Source organism: Aegilops tauschii, chromosome 3 (assembly GCF_002575655.3).
Source record: "Aegilops tauschii subsp. strangulata cultivar AL8/78 chromosome 3, Aet v6.0, whole genome shotgun sequence".
NCBI classification, from domain to species: domain Eukaryota; kingdom Viridiplantae; phylum Streptophyta; class Magnoliopsida; order Poales; family Poaceae; genus Aegilops; species Aegilops tauschii.
The window spans coordinates 443786982-443802599 of NC_053037.3; positions in this window are offsets into that span (position 1 = coordinate 443786982).

Sequence of the window (15618 nt, forward strand, 5' to 3'; positions counted from 1 at the left end):
GAGCGGGTGGTCTTCCGCTCGCACTTCCTACGCGGCTTCGGCTTGCCAGTGAGCGCCTTCTTCCGCTCCTGGCTGGAATTCTATCAGCTCCAGCCGCACCATCTCACCCCCAACGCGGTGGTGCTGCTGTCTGCCTTCGTCACCCTGTGCGAGGGCTACCTCAGCGTCCTCCCCACCCTTGAGCTCTGGGGGGAGTTCTTCCAGTCGAAGCTGGGCACGCGCATGAGGGGCGTGCCGGCTTAGACTGGCGCCTTCATCGCGTCGCGGAGATCGGCCGCCGACAACACCTTCCCCGTCATCACGCTAATCCAATCGGTGAAGAAGTGGCAGAAGTCATACTTCTACGTGCGGAACACCGCTCCGCGGGGCGACTACATCAACCTGCCGGCTTACGTAGCCGGCCCACCGGCGGGCAGGCTGCCCCAGTGGTCCTTCCGGGCCGTGATGCTGTTGCAGGCGGGAAACGCCGCCATCGCCCGACTGCGGGTGATGGTCCAGTCGGAGGGCCTAACGGGGCCCGACCTTCTGGCTGCGTTCGTCACGGGCCGGTTTTTTCCGCTCCAGAGCCGGCCTCATCTGATCTGTCAGATGAGCGGCCAGCTCGATCCGAGCCGCATGTGCACCCAGGAGATGCCGCGCCACCAGGTCGCCTACATGGTGAACTACCTCGCAAACTGCCAACTCTCTGAAGTGTGGCAATTCGGCAAGGAGCCATATAGCCGTGCCAATCCTCCGCCTACGGTACGCTCCCCTTTTCTCTTTCTTCTCTCTCTCTCTCTCTCTCTCTCAGCCTTGTTGCCGAGTATCTCTTGGCCAACTCTGACTTAGTCGGCTTTGTTCTTCGACAGAGCCCTCTGCTTCGGCCGGCCGGCGGGTCAGACGCGGAGCGTCGCTTCGTCCCCGACCGGACCGAACACGACCTGGAGGACCCCGACCTGGGGGCGGTCCATATGGACGACGCCGTCGAGCCGGCCGGTGGCCAAGCCGGCGACGAAACGGGCGGCTCCGGGTTCACTGGTACCTTCGACGACTGGCCGGACGAGGATGAAGCCGAAGCCGTCCCGCGCCGCCAGCCGGCATCCGGACGCGGCGCGGGCTCCTCCGGCGCGCAGCCTGCTCGGGGTGGAGGCCAGAAGCGCCGCGCCGCTCAGGGCTTGTTCGGCAGCCGAACGAAGAAGTCCAGGGGCGGGCCGGCAGCCACCAGGCGGGAAGAGGCGGCCGCGAAGGCGGCTCGCTTCCGCAAAGTGGTGAAGCAGCCGCAGACCGTGTCGGCGTAAGTTCTCTTTCTCTGTGTACTCTCTTTCTTTTCTTTGGTGGTTCTTGAACTCTCGTCTTCTTCTTCGACGATCAGAGCTCCGTTGTCACTTGAGCGGGCGGCTGCTGGCTCCATCGTCGAGTCGCCAAGGGGCTCTGGGAGCACCACCCGCCGCGTGGACCCCCGCGCCGCCCTCCAGGAGGCGACGGAAAGGAACGCGCGGGAGGTGCGGGAGGAGCAGGAGGCACGGGAGGCGGAGGCACTGAAGGCAGCAGCCGCCCAGGCGGCTCGGGAGGAAGAGGCGGCGAAGGCGCTCGCCGAGGCCGCAGCCAAGGCCCAGGCAGAGGCTGAGGCCGCGGCGGCGGCAGGGGAGGTTCTGATGGTCACCCCCCTGCGCACCATGGCGCCTGGGGACACGGAGCCCTCGCCAGGGGGAGCCAGCAGCGGCCAGCCAGGGCTGGGGGGAAGCGGCGATGACGTCATCATCTTGGAAAAGGCGCCGGAGCCGACCCCTCCGACTAGGGCGGCCCAAGGCGGCCAGCCTGAGCCTGCGCCCGCACAGTCGGCGGAGGGCGAGCCGGCCGCGGGGGCTGAGGTGGCGGTCCGGGTTCCGCCAAGCCGGCGTGCAGGGAAGGCCGCGTCGGAGCCGCAGAAGGCCGCGTCGGAGCCACAGCCGGCCGTGGGCTCCAGCTCGTCGGCCCGAGACGCGGAGGCGGCCAGTGCTACCTCGGGGTGGACGCCAGGCGGAGGGACAGCCGTGGTGAACGTCGCTGCACAAGACGTCCGGACCCGGCTCCAAAGCCAAGCCGCGGCGCTGAGGCAGTTCACCGACGAATTCCTCGCAACGCGGGCGGCCATCCGGGTTAGTATTCCCATCTGGTTCTTTCTTGATCTTGATTTCTCTCGTGGGGGCGCGTCAGCGCACCCACTGGGTGTAGTCCCCGAGTTCCGAGTCGGCTGCTGCGCAGGCGGCTTGGAACTTCTTGGAGATTTTGTCTTTGCTGTTTTTGTTCTCACTTCGGTCTTCTGTCCGTTCTTGCAGGACTACCACAACCTCCGAGCGGCCACCTTCAACTCCCAGGCTCGGGAGCTGACTCAGAAGACCGCCGACCTTACTGAGAGCCGAGGTATGTGACTTGATCTTTATCTCATGTGGGGGCGCGTCAGCGCACCCACTGGGTGTAGTCCCCGAGATTCGGGCCGACTGCTGAGCAGTCGGCTCGGATCTTCCTTGACGATTTCTTATTGTTTTTCTTCTTCTGCCGTCTCTACAGCGGCCAACGCCAGTCTGAGGGCACAGCTGGGGGAGTCCCAGACTGCTCTTCGTGCCAAGGACGCCGAGCTCGCCGCCTTGGTACAGGTGCGCGACCGCCTGGTCAAGAAGCTAGCCGACCAGGAGGAAAGCCACAAGGCGGCACTGAAGGCGGCGCAGGACCGCGAGGCCACTCTCCAGGCCGAGTTCGAGACGGAGGCGGCCGGCTGGGCAGAGGCCAGGCAGACCCTGGTCTCCGGCTATGGCTAGATCGAGGATCTGGTTGACGGTAAGCCGTCTATCTCTTCGTCCTTTCTTGCCATCTGCCACTTTGGCTTGTTTTCTGATTTTGGTGTTCTTTTCTTCCTTTCTTCTCCGCGCAGAGTATTTCCCTGGCTATTCGACTGCCGCCAACCAAGCCATCGAGGCCCGTCGTCAAGCGAAGAGGCAGGCCGGCTTCGAGATCTCGCCAACCGCCGGCCGCTCGCTTGAGGAACAGCTCCTGGCGATCCAGGCTCGCATCCAGCCGGCTCACCGGCTGCTCCGCCGGCTTCAGCGTGCCGGGGCGCAGGGCTTGGCCGCCCTCTGGCCCGGCCAAGCGGTCCCTCGCACTCCCAGTCGGACCGCCGACTGGCTGGAGGTAGCAGTCGGCCGCTTCGAGGCTTGGAAGGCCTCGGCGGCTTGCTCCGGCGCCAGGCGGGCGCTGGAGTTCGTCAAGGCCTGGTATCCCGGCCTAAACCTGGACCAGCTGGCCACCTGGCGGCAGCAACCCGACACGGAGCTGGAGCCGGCGCGGCCGGCCATCATTCGGCGAGCTTCGGCGATCGCCGATTACACTGACACCAGCGTCTTCGCCCCCGAGGTGGACGACAATGGAGTCGCCCAGCCGGAAGATTGGTTCGGGCTGGACCCGGCGTACGGCGAGGACTCAGCGGAGGAGATTGACTCCAGCGACGAGGGCGAAGAGGAGGAGGAGGAGGAGGGTGAAGACGCCGGGCCGGCTGGTGGAGTAGCCGGCCAGCCTCACCCTGACCGCACCTCCAGCACTACGTCGCGCGCGAGTGCGTCTCCTGCCGCCGGAGGTGGTCAAGCCGGGACCCGCTAGGCGGCCACTCCTTCAGCCGGCAAAGCCGCCTTCACCGACCAGCTCGGCCTTCATGTCGCGCCCTAGTCTTCTTTCTTTTGTTTTCCTGTCTTGTTACTTTTTAACAATGTTTGGTTAAGTCTGCACAATTCCACCCACTGGGTGCATTCAAACTTATGTCTGTTGCCGCCTGTTGGGGGCTTTATGTATATATAGTTTATGCAATTTGGCCTTTCCTTGTACTTTTGCTTTTTATCCTTCTGCTTTTTCCTTTGCCGCCCTCCCTTGGTTGCCGCCTCCCCAGTTAAACAATTGCTCTGCAATCTGTAGCCGGGGAGTGCCTGGCCGATTGGGGAGGGGGAAGTACTTTAGCTCTGCCGGACTTAAGCTAAGTTTTTTAGGAAGCCGGCCAGCCGGCTGCTTTGACAGCCGGCAGGCATATTTAGGGGCCGTCTCTTTGCTATATAGGTTAGTTGTTCCTTAGCCGTTTTTCGTGTGGGCGTCCTTTCTGTCTTGCCTCTTGCTAGTCGGGCAGTCAGTTCTTTGAGCTGCGACTTGCAACAAGAGGGGACTCGGGAGCCGGCGCACTACTTTGCTGACTTTTAGGAAGAACTTTCGATATAGCTCAAGGCGGCCAGTCCTCGGGCCGACTAGTTGAACCCGGTGCCGGACAAAAATTCGAAATATAATAATACATTCAAGGATATGACACTCGTCATTCATAGGTAAATAAAAGGCAGTCCCCGAGTACTGTTCGGGGGGCCTGTTGGTTTGTACTTAATACAAGAAGGGTAGCGTGATACATACTGATTTTCAGCTGTAAAATCGTCTTAGGAGGTTTGCGTTCCATGGTCGCTCCGACTCCTTGCCGGAGTCGTCTCTCTTGCGTGCTCTTGGTTTTTGCGCGTCGATCAAGTAGTAGGAGTCGTTGCCGAGTGCCTTGCTGATGACGAAAGGGCCTTCCCAAGGGGCCGAGAGCTTGTGCTGGCCGGCTGTTCGCTGGATCAGCCGAAGCACAAGGTCGCCCTCTTGGAAGGATCTTGGCTTGACCTTGCGGTTGTAGTAGCGGCGCAGCCCTTGCTGGTAGATGGCGGACCGGCTGAGGGCTAACAGCCGGCCTTCTTCCAGTAGGTCGACGCCGTCTTCTCTTGCTTCTTTGGCTTCCTCCTCCGTGTACATGGTGATCCGAGGCGAGTCGAACTCGATGTCTGTTGGGATGACAGCCTCAGCACCGTACACAAGGAAGAATGGAGTGAAGCCGGTTGACTTGTTGGGTGTAGTGCGCAGACTCCAGAGGACAGCCGGCAGCTCTTCGAGCCAGCAGCCGGCCGATCGCTCCAGTGGTACAACCAGTCGGGGCTTGATGCCAGAGAGGATGAGTCCATTTGCTTGCTCGACCTGGCTGTTTGACTGCGGGTGGGCAACGGACGCTAAGTCCAGTCGGATGCCCTGCGTCGCGCAGAAACGTGCCAGTGCTCCTTTGGCGAAGTTCGTGCCGTTGTCGGTGATGATGCTGTGCGGCACGCCGTACCGAGTAGTGATGTCGGTGATGAATGTCATGGCAGTCGGCCCATTCAGCTTCTTAATCGGCTTCACTTCGATCCACTTTGTGAACTTGTCCACAGCAACGAGTAGATGTGTCAGGCCGCCGCGGGCTGTCTTGAAAGGGCCCACCATGTCCAGTCCCCAGACGGCAAAAGGCCAGGTGAGGGGAATGGTCTTGAGTGCAGAAGCCGGCAGGTGTTGCTTGGAGCTAAAAACTTGGCATCCTCTGCAGCTCTTGACTATTGCTTTAGCATCCTCCAAGGCAGTCGGCCAGAAGAAACCGTGGCGGAAAGCTTTGGCCACGAGGGATCTTGAGGCTGCGTGATGGCCGCATTCGCCTTGGTGGATGTCTTTGAGGATTGTCACTCCTTTTTCTGGCTCGACGCAACGCTGGAAGACTCCAGTGACGCTGCGCTTCACAAGCTCCCTGTTGATTATTGTGTATGCTGCGGCTCGTCGTTGCACTAGTCTTGCTGAGATCTCATCAGCCGGCAGCTCTCTGCTGACTAGGAACTTGAGGATGGGCTGGGCCCTTGAGGGAGCTGTGACTTCTTCTTCTGTTAATGTGGCCACCATGACTCGGGCGGGTGGGTTGGGTGTTGCATTGGAGTCGGCCACCGCTTCTTGTGTCGTTGCAGTCCCCGGGCCGACTGCTGCAGTCCCCGGGCCGGGTTCTGAAGTCCCTGGGCCGGGTGCGACTACGTCAGTCCCCGGGCCAGTCGTCGAAGTCCCCGTGCCGCCTGCGGGGTTTCTCGAGCCGGATCCGGCTGTTTCTGGCGCAGGCGGTACGAAGATGGAATCCGACTCTGGAGACGACTTGATGGACGGCTTGAGGAGGCGCTGGAGGGAGACGCCAGTCGGTATGGCTTGTCGGGTGGAGCCGATTCGTGCTAGGGCATCTGCTTGGTCGTTGTCGGCCCTTGGCACGTGAAGGAACTCGCACCCTTCAAAGTATCCGCTCATCTGCTGGATGAGGAAACGGTAGCTCGCCATGTTCGCGTCCTTGGCGTCCCAGTCGCCAGATGATTGCTGGACCACCAAGTCTGAGTCGCCGTAGCACAGGATCCGGCGTATGCCGAGTTCTTTGGCTAGCCGGAGCCCATGTACGAGCGCCTCGTACTCGGCCACGTTGTTGGAGGCGGCGAAGTGGATCTGCAGCGTGTACTTGAGCTTGTCGCCTTTGGGAGAGGTGAGGACGATGCCGGCTCCCAAGCCGGTGCGCATTGGACCCGTCAAAGTGCATCCGCCAATGGCTAGAGTCAGGAGCCGGCGGTAAGTACTGGGTCTTGGCCCAGTCGACGAGGAAGTCGGCCAATGCTTGCGACTTGATGGCGGTGCGGGGCTGATAGAAAATCGTGTAGGGCGCCAAGGCAATGGCCCATTTGGCCACCCAGCCGGATGCATCCCGGCTGCCTATGATCTCGGCGAGCGGGGCAGTGCACACGACCGTGATGGGGTGCTCTTGGAAGTAGGGCTTCAATTTCTTGGCAGCGAAGTACACCCCATAGCACATCTTCTGGTAGTGCGGGTAGTTTTGCTTGGAGCTGGATAGTACTTCGCTGAGGTAGTAGACCGGCCTCTGGACCAGCTGGGCTCGGCCTTCCTCTGGGCGCTGGACCACAACAACAGTGCTGACGACTCGGCTTGTCGCGGCGATGTAGAGGAGCATGGGCTCCTTCTCAGTCGGCGCGGCCAGGACAGGCGGAGTGGTCAACATTTTCTTCAACTCATGGAAGGCTTGGTCGGCTTGATCATTCCACTCAAAGTGAGTGGACTTCTTCATGAGTCGGTACAGAGGGAGAGCCTTCTCTCCTAGTCGGCTGATAAAACGGTTCAGGGAGGCTAAGCAGCCAGTGAACTTCTGCACATCTCGCAGCTTGGTGGGAATCTCCATCCTCTCGATGGCCTTGATCTTGACAGGGTTGCACTCAATGCCGCGTTCGGAGACCAGGAAGCCTAGCAGCTGGCCGGCTGGCACTCCGAACACGCACTTCTCGGGGTTGAGCTTGATCTGGAATCGGCGCAAGTTGGCAAATGTTTCTTTCAGGTCTTCCAGCAAGGTACCGCACTTCTCTGTCTTCACCACAATGTCGTCTACGTAGACGTGGGCATTTCTGCCGAGTTGTTTCAAGAGGCATTTCTGCATGCAACGCTGAAAAGTGGCACCGGCATTTCTCAAGCCGAATGTCATTGTCAGGTAGCAGAAAGCTCCAAAGGGTGTGATGAAGGCAGTCTTCAGGCGGTCAGCCGGGTCCAACTTGATCTGATGATACCCTGAGTATGCATCCAAAAAACTTAACAGCTCGCATCCGGCTGTGGAGTCTATCACTTGATCAATCCGTGGCAGAGCAAACGGATCCTTTGGGCAGGCCTTGTTCAAACTCGTGTAGTCTATACACATGCGCCACTTGTTATTCTTCTTCAGAACCAGCACTGGGTTGGCAAGCCATTCTGGAAAGAATATTTCCATGATAAAGCCGGCTGCAAGGAGCCGGGCTATCTCTTCTCCCACGATTCTTCGCTTCTCTTCTGATAGTCGGCGGAGGGGTTGCTTGACTGGCTTCGCATCAGCTCGGACATGTAATTTGTGCTCGGCGAAATCCTTCGGGACACCCGGCATGTCCTTTGGGGACCATGCGAAGATGTCTCGATTCTCACGGAGGAAGTCGACGAGCTCGCCTTCCTATTTGCTGTCCAAGTTCGCCCCAATCACAGCGAACCTCTCGGGGTTCTCCGGGTCCAGAGGTATCTTCTTCGTCTCTTTGGCAGGCTGGAAGGAGCCTTGCGCATCACAATCCTTGGGGTTGGGGGACAAGGCCGGCTGCTTGCCGGCCATGGCCACAACCCATTCCAACATCTTCTTCTCTTCTGCCACCACGAGGGACTCGGCCAGCCGGCTGCTGGCCATGGCACACTCGATGGACTTCTTGTAGTCGCCGGCTACCGTGATGATCCCCTTCGAGCTCGGCATCTTCATCTTCAGGTAGGCGTAGTGGGGCACAGCCATGAACTTGGCCAAAGCAGGTCGGCCAAGTAGCGCATGATAGGGGCTCTCTAAATCCACCACCTCGAACCATATTGCTTGCCGGCGAAAATGATCCTTGTCTCCGAAGAGAACATCCATTTTGATCTTGCCGATTGGAGAGCAAGATAGGCCGGGTACGATACCATGGAAGACGGTGCGGCTCGGCATGAGCTGCTTCGCTTTGATGTTCAGCTTGTCCATGGTGTCGCGGTACAGTATGTTGATACTGCTTCCGCCGTCTATCAGGACGCGGGAAAATCTGGCAGCTCGCCTCTCCGTCGCAAGGGTGACGTCCAAGACCATAGCATAGGAGCCGGGCGAAGGCATCACCTCTGGGTGGTCGACCTAGCTCCAGCTGATTGGCTTTTCCGACCAGTGCATGAACTCAGTGGTGCTAGAGGCAACTGCGTTCACTTCTTGGTGCTGCCAGCGTCGGCTGCGCTTGTCGTCGGCTTGACTTGTGAAGACGACGTAGGCGGCGTGCTCTTCGGGGAATTCGTCTTGGATGGCGCCGACTGCCGGCCGGGCCGCCGGCTGCTGGGGAGCTGGAGGCGGCGGGCCGGGAGGCGGAGGCGGCACCATCCCTTCGCCCTTGGTGATGCGGGTGAGCCAGTGGCACTTCCGTGTTGTATGGTTGGACGGCTTCGCGCCGCTGTGGAACTTGCAGGGAGCATCGAGTGCTTGTTCGTAGGAGAAAGATGGCTGCCAAGGTGGCCGGCCACCCTTCTTCTTGGGAGCGGGCCGCTCTTCGGGCTGCTCGTCTTCAATTGTGGCCACCTGCCGACTGGAGAAGGTCGGCATGGGGCCCTTGCGCTTGTGGTCCTTCTGGTAGGGCCGCCGGTTAGGGTCGCCAGCCGGCGTCTTGGGAGCCGGAGCAACTACTTTCCCCGAGGCGTCCACTCGGAGCTCGGTCTTCATTGAGGAGTCGGCAGTGGCGTACTTGTCAGCGATGACTAGTAGCTCGTCGAGGGTAGCCGGCTCGTCGCAGAGGAGTCGGTGCTTGAGGAGGGTGCCCTCTCGGCACCCGGCAGTGAAGTACTCGATGGCCTGGACCTCATGCACTCCCTCGCAGGAGTTGCGGAGCTCGGCCCATCGCGTGAGGTAGTCGCGGGTCGACTCGTTGGGCCCCTGGACGCAGAGGGAGAGCTGGCGAGGCTTGGGAGGCCGCTTGTAGGTGCTAGTGAAGTTGCGGACGAATACTTCGGTGAAGTCCAGCCAACTGTTGATGCTGTAGGGCTTGAGGCTGTTGAGCCATGTGCGCGCCGTGCCCTGCAGCATCAGGGGGACGTACTTCACGACGACGCGCCGATTGCCGTTGGCGATGCTGACGGCCGTGGAGTAGTCGATGAGCCAATCTTCCGGCTTCACCGAGCCGTTGTACTTGGGCGTGTCTCTGGGGAGCGAGAACCCTTTGGGGAAGGGCTCATCGCAGATGCGGGGGCCAAAGCATGGCGGGCCGACATCGTCTTCTTCTTCTAACGCCAAGGATCGAGCAAGGCGGTCGATCCTGTGGCGGGCGTCGTTCTCGCCGACTCCTTCTCGGCGGCCGAGTCGGTCGCCAAGAGTCAGATGTGTGACAGGCGGTGGAGTGAGGCGTCTTTCTGTTCGAGGCGGGGGAGGAGGCAGATTTCCTTGGTGCTCTACAGCTCGAGGGCGGCCATCCGCGTCGCGCTCGATGGTGATGCGAGTCCGGCTGCGGCTGGCAGCCGGCTCCTTGTCTTTCTTCTGGCGCGCGCCGCTCGCAGTTGGCGAGCGGGACGTCGCGGCGTGTTCCCGGCGCGGGGGATGGCTATCAGCACGGGCGCCGGCTTCGTGCCGTTCTGCAGCCGCGTCGATCAGCTGCTGGATCCGTCTTGTCATGTAGGGGAGCTCATCGGCTGCCAGCCCATTGAGCTCCTCTGCAGCCGCCTGAGCGGCTCGCAGATTCTCGAGCGGGGTGGCGTAGACGGGGCGATCTGCGCCCAGCATGCTGGCAACGGCTGCGCCGCGCTTCTGGACGAAGCCGGCTCGGCTCGGGCCGCTAGGCGGCGGCGTGCCGAAGGCGGCACGGTCGACTTCGCGCTGGTGGGCCTCGGTGAGGCGTCTCATCGAGGCTATCTTCTTGCCCTCCGCGATGAGGGCAAGGCGGCGTGCCTCCAGGGTCTCGGCGTCGGCGTCGGCCGGGATGGGGACGGAGAGGTCGTGCATCGCCGCTTGCTGAGCGTCGCAGGCGTTCTCGCCCGAGTTGGAGACGTGGCTGATGACCAGCACTTCGGTGACAGCGCTGCTGCCACTGTCAGCTCGAGGGAGGGGGTCGTCGAAGACCACCACGTCGGAGGGGTAGGCGTCGAGTGACGCGGTGTCGGAGTCGATGAGCATCGGGTCGGTGGAGCCGACAGACTCCACATCCGCAGCAGGCTCGCTGGAGAGGTGAAGTTGATCGAGGAGGCTGACGAGGCGGCTCTCGGGGTAGTCGGTGCCTGCGTCGGACGCAGGCTCATCGGAGATGCGAGTCTCGCCGAGCAGATCGGCGAGGCGGCTCGCTGCGCAGGCGTCGTCGACGCCTTGCAGCGCGTCGAGGCAAACGCCATCGGGCGCAGCAGGCTGGCTGCGCTCGCGGGGGAGGAAGAGGGTTCCCGTGCAGAACAGGTCTCCGGACGACGGTGCACCTGGCCCCACGGTGGGCGCCAGATGACGGGTGGTTGGTGCGACATATGCCAAGGGATGGCTTATCATTGTGGGAGCCAATAGAACGTCGCCGGTGCCTGGAAACGGGATGAGGCGAAGACATGCACGCCGGCGAATCTTACCCAGGTTCGGGGCTCTCCGAGGAGATAACACCCCTAGTCTTGCTCTGCGGGGTCTCCGCATGATCACTAGATCGGTAAAAGGTAGCTACAATCGCTCCTAGAGCTGTTGAGATCAAGGGAGAAGAAGAACAAGGCTAGCTCTTGCTTCTCTCTATCTATGGTGTGTGTGCTATGCTTAGAGGGCAACTCTATGCTCAGAGGCCAACTATGCTTGGGTGCGAACCCTTTGCATGGGTGCTCCGGGGGGTTTATATAGGCCTACCCCCCGGGGGTACAATGGTAATACGGCTGGGCTCTGGCCCCAGCCGTCAGCGTCTACGCTCACCGGCTTCTCCGCCGGCTGCTGGGTCCCGCTGGCTGGTGGGTCCCGCCGGCTGCCGGCTACTCGGTCGACAGGCCGGCCCCACCGCATAGGGTCTTGTCGGCGGCTGCTTACTGTAGCCTCGCCTGTGATGACGAGGGCTTTGTCGAGGTAAGCGTGGCTACAGTGGGCCGCCTCGGGGGCTATCACTGTAGCCTCACCTCGTCTTGTCTCCTTAACGGGGCTCCTGCTTCGAGGAAGGGAGTAGCCGGCTTCTGGAGGCCGGCTACGCTCTTGGCCGACTGGGAAAGGCCGGGCCGCCTTCACGCCTCTCTCTGGCCGAAGGGGCCCGCCGCCCGTGGGCCGTACGGGAGTGGGTCGTGGGTGACGTCGAGGCCAACATGGCCACAGTGCCGAGCCGCACGGGAGACGTCCGTCCCGTACGGCCTCCTGTAGCCACGCCCGCCTCGGGCTTCGGGGGTAGTGGGCCGCACTGTGGCCACACCCCGTCATGTCGCCGTTATGTGGGAGTGGTTTGGAGTGCTTGTGGTCTCGGCCGGCTCCTTGGAGTCGGCGTCCTTCTTGGCCGGCTACCTGGAGTCGGCCACCCCGTAGTCGTCCTGGGGAGGAGTTGGTGAGGCTGGGTCGCCTTCCGGGAGTCGGCTTTAGTGGTAGCCGGCCAGGGAAGGCGGCCCAATGCTCGGAGTGCTTGGAGGCCCGAAGGCCTGATAATTTTTTCAGAAGAACCAGGGGCAGTCGGTTAGGCTACCCGTGGCCATTTACTCCGACAGATGGAGAGCGAAACACCTCCCCATGCCTGCCCGCCTCGTGAGGCGGACGACCCTGAGGTGTCGTCCCGGAGGATTTCTCCTGATCCGCCAAGGCCAGAGGGTAACCCTTCCGCCGCCCGAAGTCCGGAGTATTCGGCTCCTAAGGAGACAAATAGAAAGAGTCCGGGACTGTCCAGTGCGCGACCAGACGCACTGATGAATCTTCTGGAGCAAGCGGCTATCTCAGAAGCGCATCATACACTAATGGGTACGGCGGTTGAGAGGATTTCATCCGCCGAAACCGGGTTGCATGAAGGTTTTATGAGCCTGCTGAGAGGCTTTGAGGTACGCAAAGTAATATATATTTTTTGACGGTACCGCACACGTTAGGTGTGCCCTATGCAGATAGTAGCCCCTGAGACTCTGGTTGCTGTCGAAAAAGACGGCAACTAGAGGATCATAGTCCCAGGTATTAATCGTGCTGCTTTCACGTGCAGGCGGCTGAGGGTCCGGTGGCTAGCCGGACTGATGAGTTTGCCGAACTGAAGCGACAACTTGATGCGGCAGATGCTGACATCATGCTTGTAAACAAGCGGCCTGACGAGGCACAGGGTATGTATTCTCCTATGATCAACGCATATTAAGAGGAGCATGATGCTAGTATCTATAACATGCTGTGACTGCAGATGGAGCTGTCGCTGTGGAGACCCTTCGGGCGGAACTTGCCTGAGCCAAGGAACAAGCCAGGAAGAGTGATGTGGCCGCACTAAAGGCGGTCGAAGAGCTAAGAGCTGAACAGGCTGCGCATTGCCAGAGCAAAGAGAAAATAGCCAAGATGGTTGTTGAGCTGAAAGATGCCGCCGACCGTTATGAGCTTCTTGAAAAGGAAAGCCGAACGAAGACGGCGGACCTGGAGAAAGCCACGGTAGCAGCCAAGGAAGCCCGGTCTAAAATCAGAGCGGCGAAGGAGGAGCTACGTCGAGCCGGAGATATCTCGGCTGGGAAGCCCTTTTTGTTGCGGACGAAGTTCGGAGATCCTAAGTATGCCCTTCTGGATCAATTATGGAGTTCTGTGGACGCATTCCTGGATTTGGCAGCAAGAGCTGCTGATGCGACCAAGTTTTTCGAAGATCAAAAAGATCACGAAGTGGAAAAGTTATCCTGGTCGCAGTTCAATGCTCCGGCGCGTCCGCTGCTGTTAAATGAGCAAATGGCCGAGTGGGCCGAGCTCCATAGGTTGTCCGGGCTTGCCATGAGGTCTGTTGTGGATCATCTTTGGCCGGAGGGACCAAGGCCGAATAGTTATTTTGGCTTAGTGCAACGATTCCTTGGTGTTGTGCCGCATATCGACGCTGTGAAGAGGTCGGCGTGCATAGAGGGTGCGCGGATGGCTCTTGCCCGTGTCAAGACATACTGGGCAGAGATGGAGGCCACCGCTATTGCAACCCAGAGTTCGGCCGTAGGCCGGATATCGACCGAGCACTATTTTGGAGAAGTCTTAGAAGGCGCTCGTTTAATAGAGGCTCAGTGCTCGAAGAGTTTCATGTTCTAGTGACATGTATCCCTATTGTAAGAACAGTGTTATTTGAATTACAAAGGCTGCGTTTATACTTTTTCCTGAAAGTATTATTATGCCTCCTGTGCGGTCGTTTATGTATATATGTATATAACCTGAAAGTTTGCAGTCGTCGGCTTCAGCCCCCACGCATATAATGCGGGGGTGTTCGCGACAGCGCATCTTCACACTTGATCCAACGTCTTGGTCCATTAAGGAGGTGGTAGTGTGGCGAACGAGGCAATCGGACTATATTGCTTTAACACTTTCACTTAACCATAGGAGTTTGACAGTGGGGCTACTATATAGCCCCTGGTATTTCCACGGCTATCCGAATACGGTGCGCGTACGTACATGACCGGGAAAACCGGTCCTTCGTTAATGCGGAGGAATCCCGAAGATTCCGCTAAGTCATCGAGTGGTTGACTAGTCTCGCGCTTTATCATGACAGTCAGTTTTCGGCTTTCTCTACTGAGGTGCTCATCCGGATGAACCAGGGCACAATCGTAGTAGTTCTCCTGGTGCCACCTTAGCCGATAGAGCGGAACGTAAGGTAGCAAAACGCGGGAGCCGGGCAAACCCAACATTTGACCAAAAACATGATTCGGAGCTGATGCATATAAGGACAAACTCATGACGCCGAACACTCCCTAAGGTATTCAGTCTTTACAACATATACCGGGCTGAGTAACGCCCTTGAGAATGAAACCCAAGTGTCCAGGTACGTGCATTATTCTGACGTGGCGAAATGCCAGTAACGTCAGCATCCCTCTCGGTTATACTGAGTATCCGGAGGATGTGAAGCAACAAGAGACAGTAAAAAAGGTTTACACGGGGTCTTAATCTAAAAAGAAACCTTTGAGCGGGGCCCTGCTGCACGTCTGCGCCTGTGTCTCCGTTGTGCCATATCATGGAAGGGTGTAGCACGATTATCATCTTTAAAAGAGAAGAACTTAGGTGAAAGTTGCCGTGCGAAAAATTGGTTATTCTTAATAAACCATTAAAATTCAAGATAAGTAAGGTCGAGTCGAACTATAGTCCTTTTTACATGCGGGAAGCCCCTGGTACCGCCTATGGGGGTATATCCATCAAACCAATCTCATGTTTAACTAAGATGTTACAGCTAGTGATGCGCCGGACTCGTCTAGACGTGTCCGCGGTCTTGACGACCGATCATTTATTCTGGTTGGAGAGGCTATTTAGTGTTTGGCTGCTAAAGCCGCCGCACGTTCTTCCGCGCGCAAGGAACGCTCAACATTTCCGCTAATTGTGATGATGCCACGTGGACCGGGCATCTTAAGCTTAAGAGAAGCCTAATGCGGTACTGCATTAGAACGAGCGAAAGCTGTTCTTTCGAGTAGTGCTTGATAGCCGCTTCAGAATGGAGTGATGTCGAAGGTTAACTTTTCACTTCGGAAGTTGTCGGGAGAACCGAATACAACCTCTAGTACTAGAGAGCCCGTATAGCGGGCCTCTGGGCCTGGTATTACTCCTTTAAAGGTAGTATTGTTGTGGCTGATTCTTGTCGGGTCTATCCCCATTTTGCGGACTGTGTCCTGATATATCATATTAAGACTACTGCCGCCGTCCATGAGGACTTGGGTGAGATGGTATCCGTCGATAATTGGGTCTAGCACCAAGGCAGCCAATCCTCCGTGTCGGATACTTGTCAGGTGATCCTTGCGATCAAAAGTGATCGGGCAGGCGGACCAAGGTTGAACTTAGGGGTGACGGGCTCTACGGCGCGTATGTATCGGAGTGTATGTTTGCTTCTCCTCTTCATCACGTGAATCGTGTTCACTGTTTTGACCTCTGGTGGGAACTTTTTCTGTCCCCCAGTGTTTTGCGGGCGAGGCTCATCCTCGTCTTCACTTGGTGTATCCCTCCCCTTGTGTTCGGCGTTTAACTTGCCGGCCTGCTTGAAGACCCACCATTCTCTGTGGGTGTGATTTGCAGCTTTATCGGAGGTGCCATGAATCTAACATAATTTTTCTAGAATCTTGTTTAGGCTGGACGGTCCATCTCTGTTGCCTTTGAAAGGC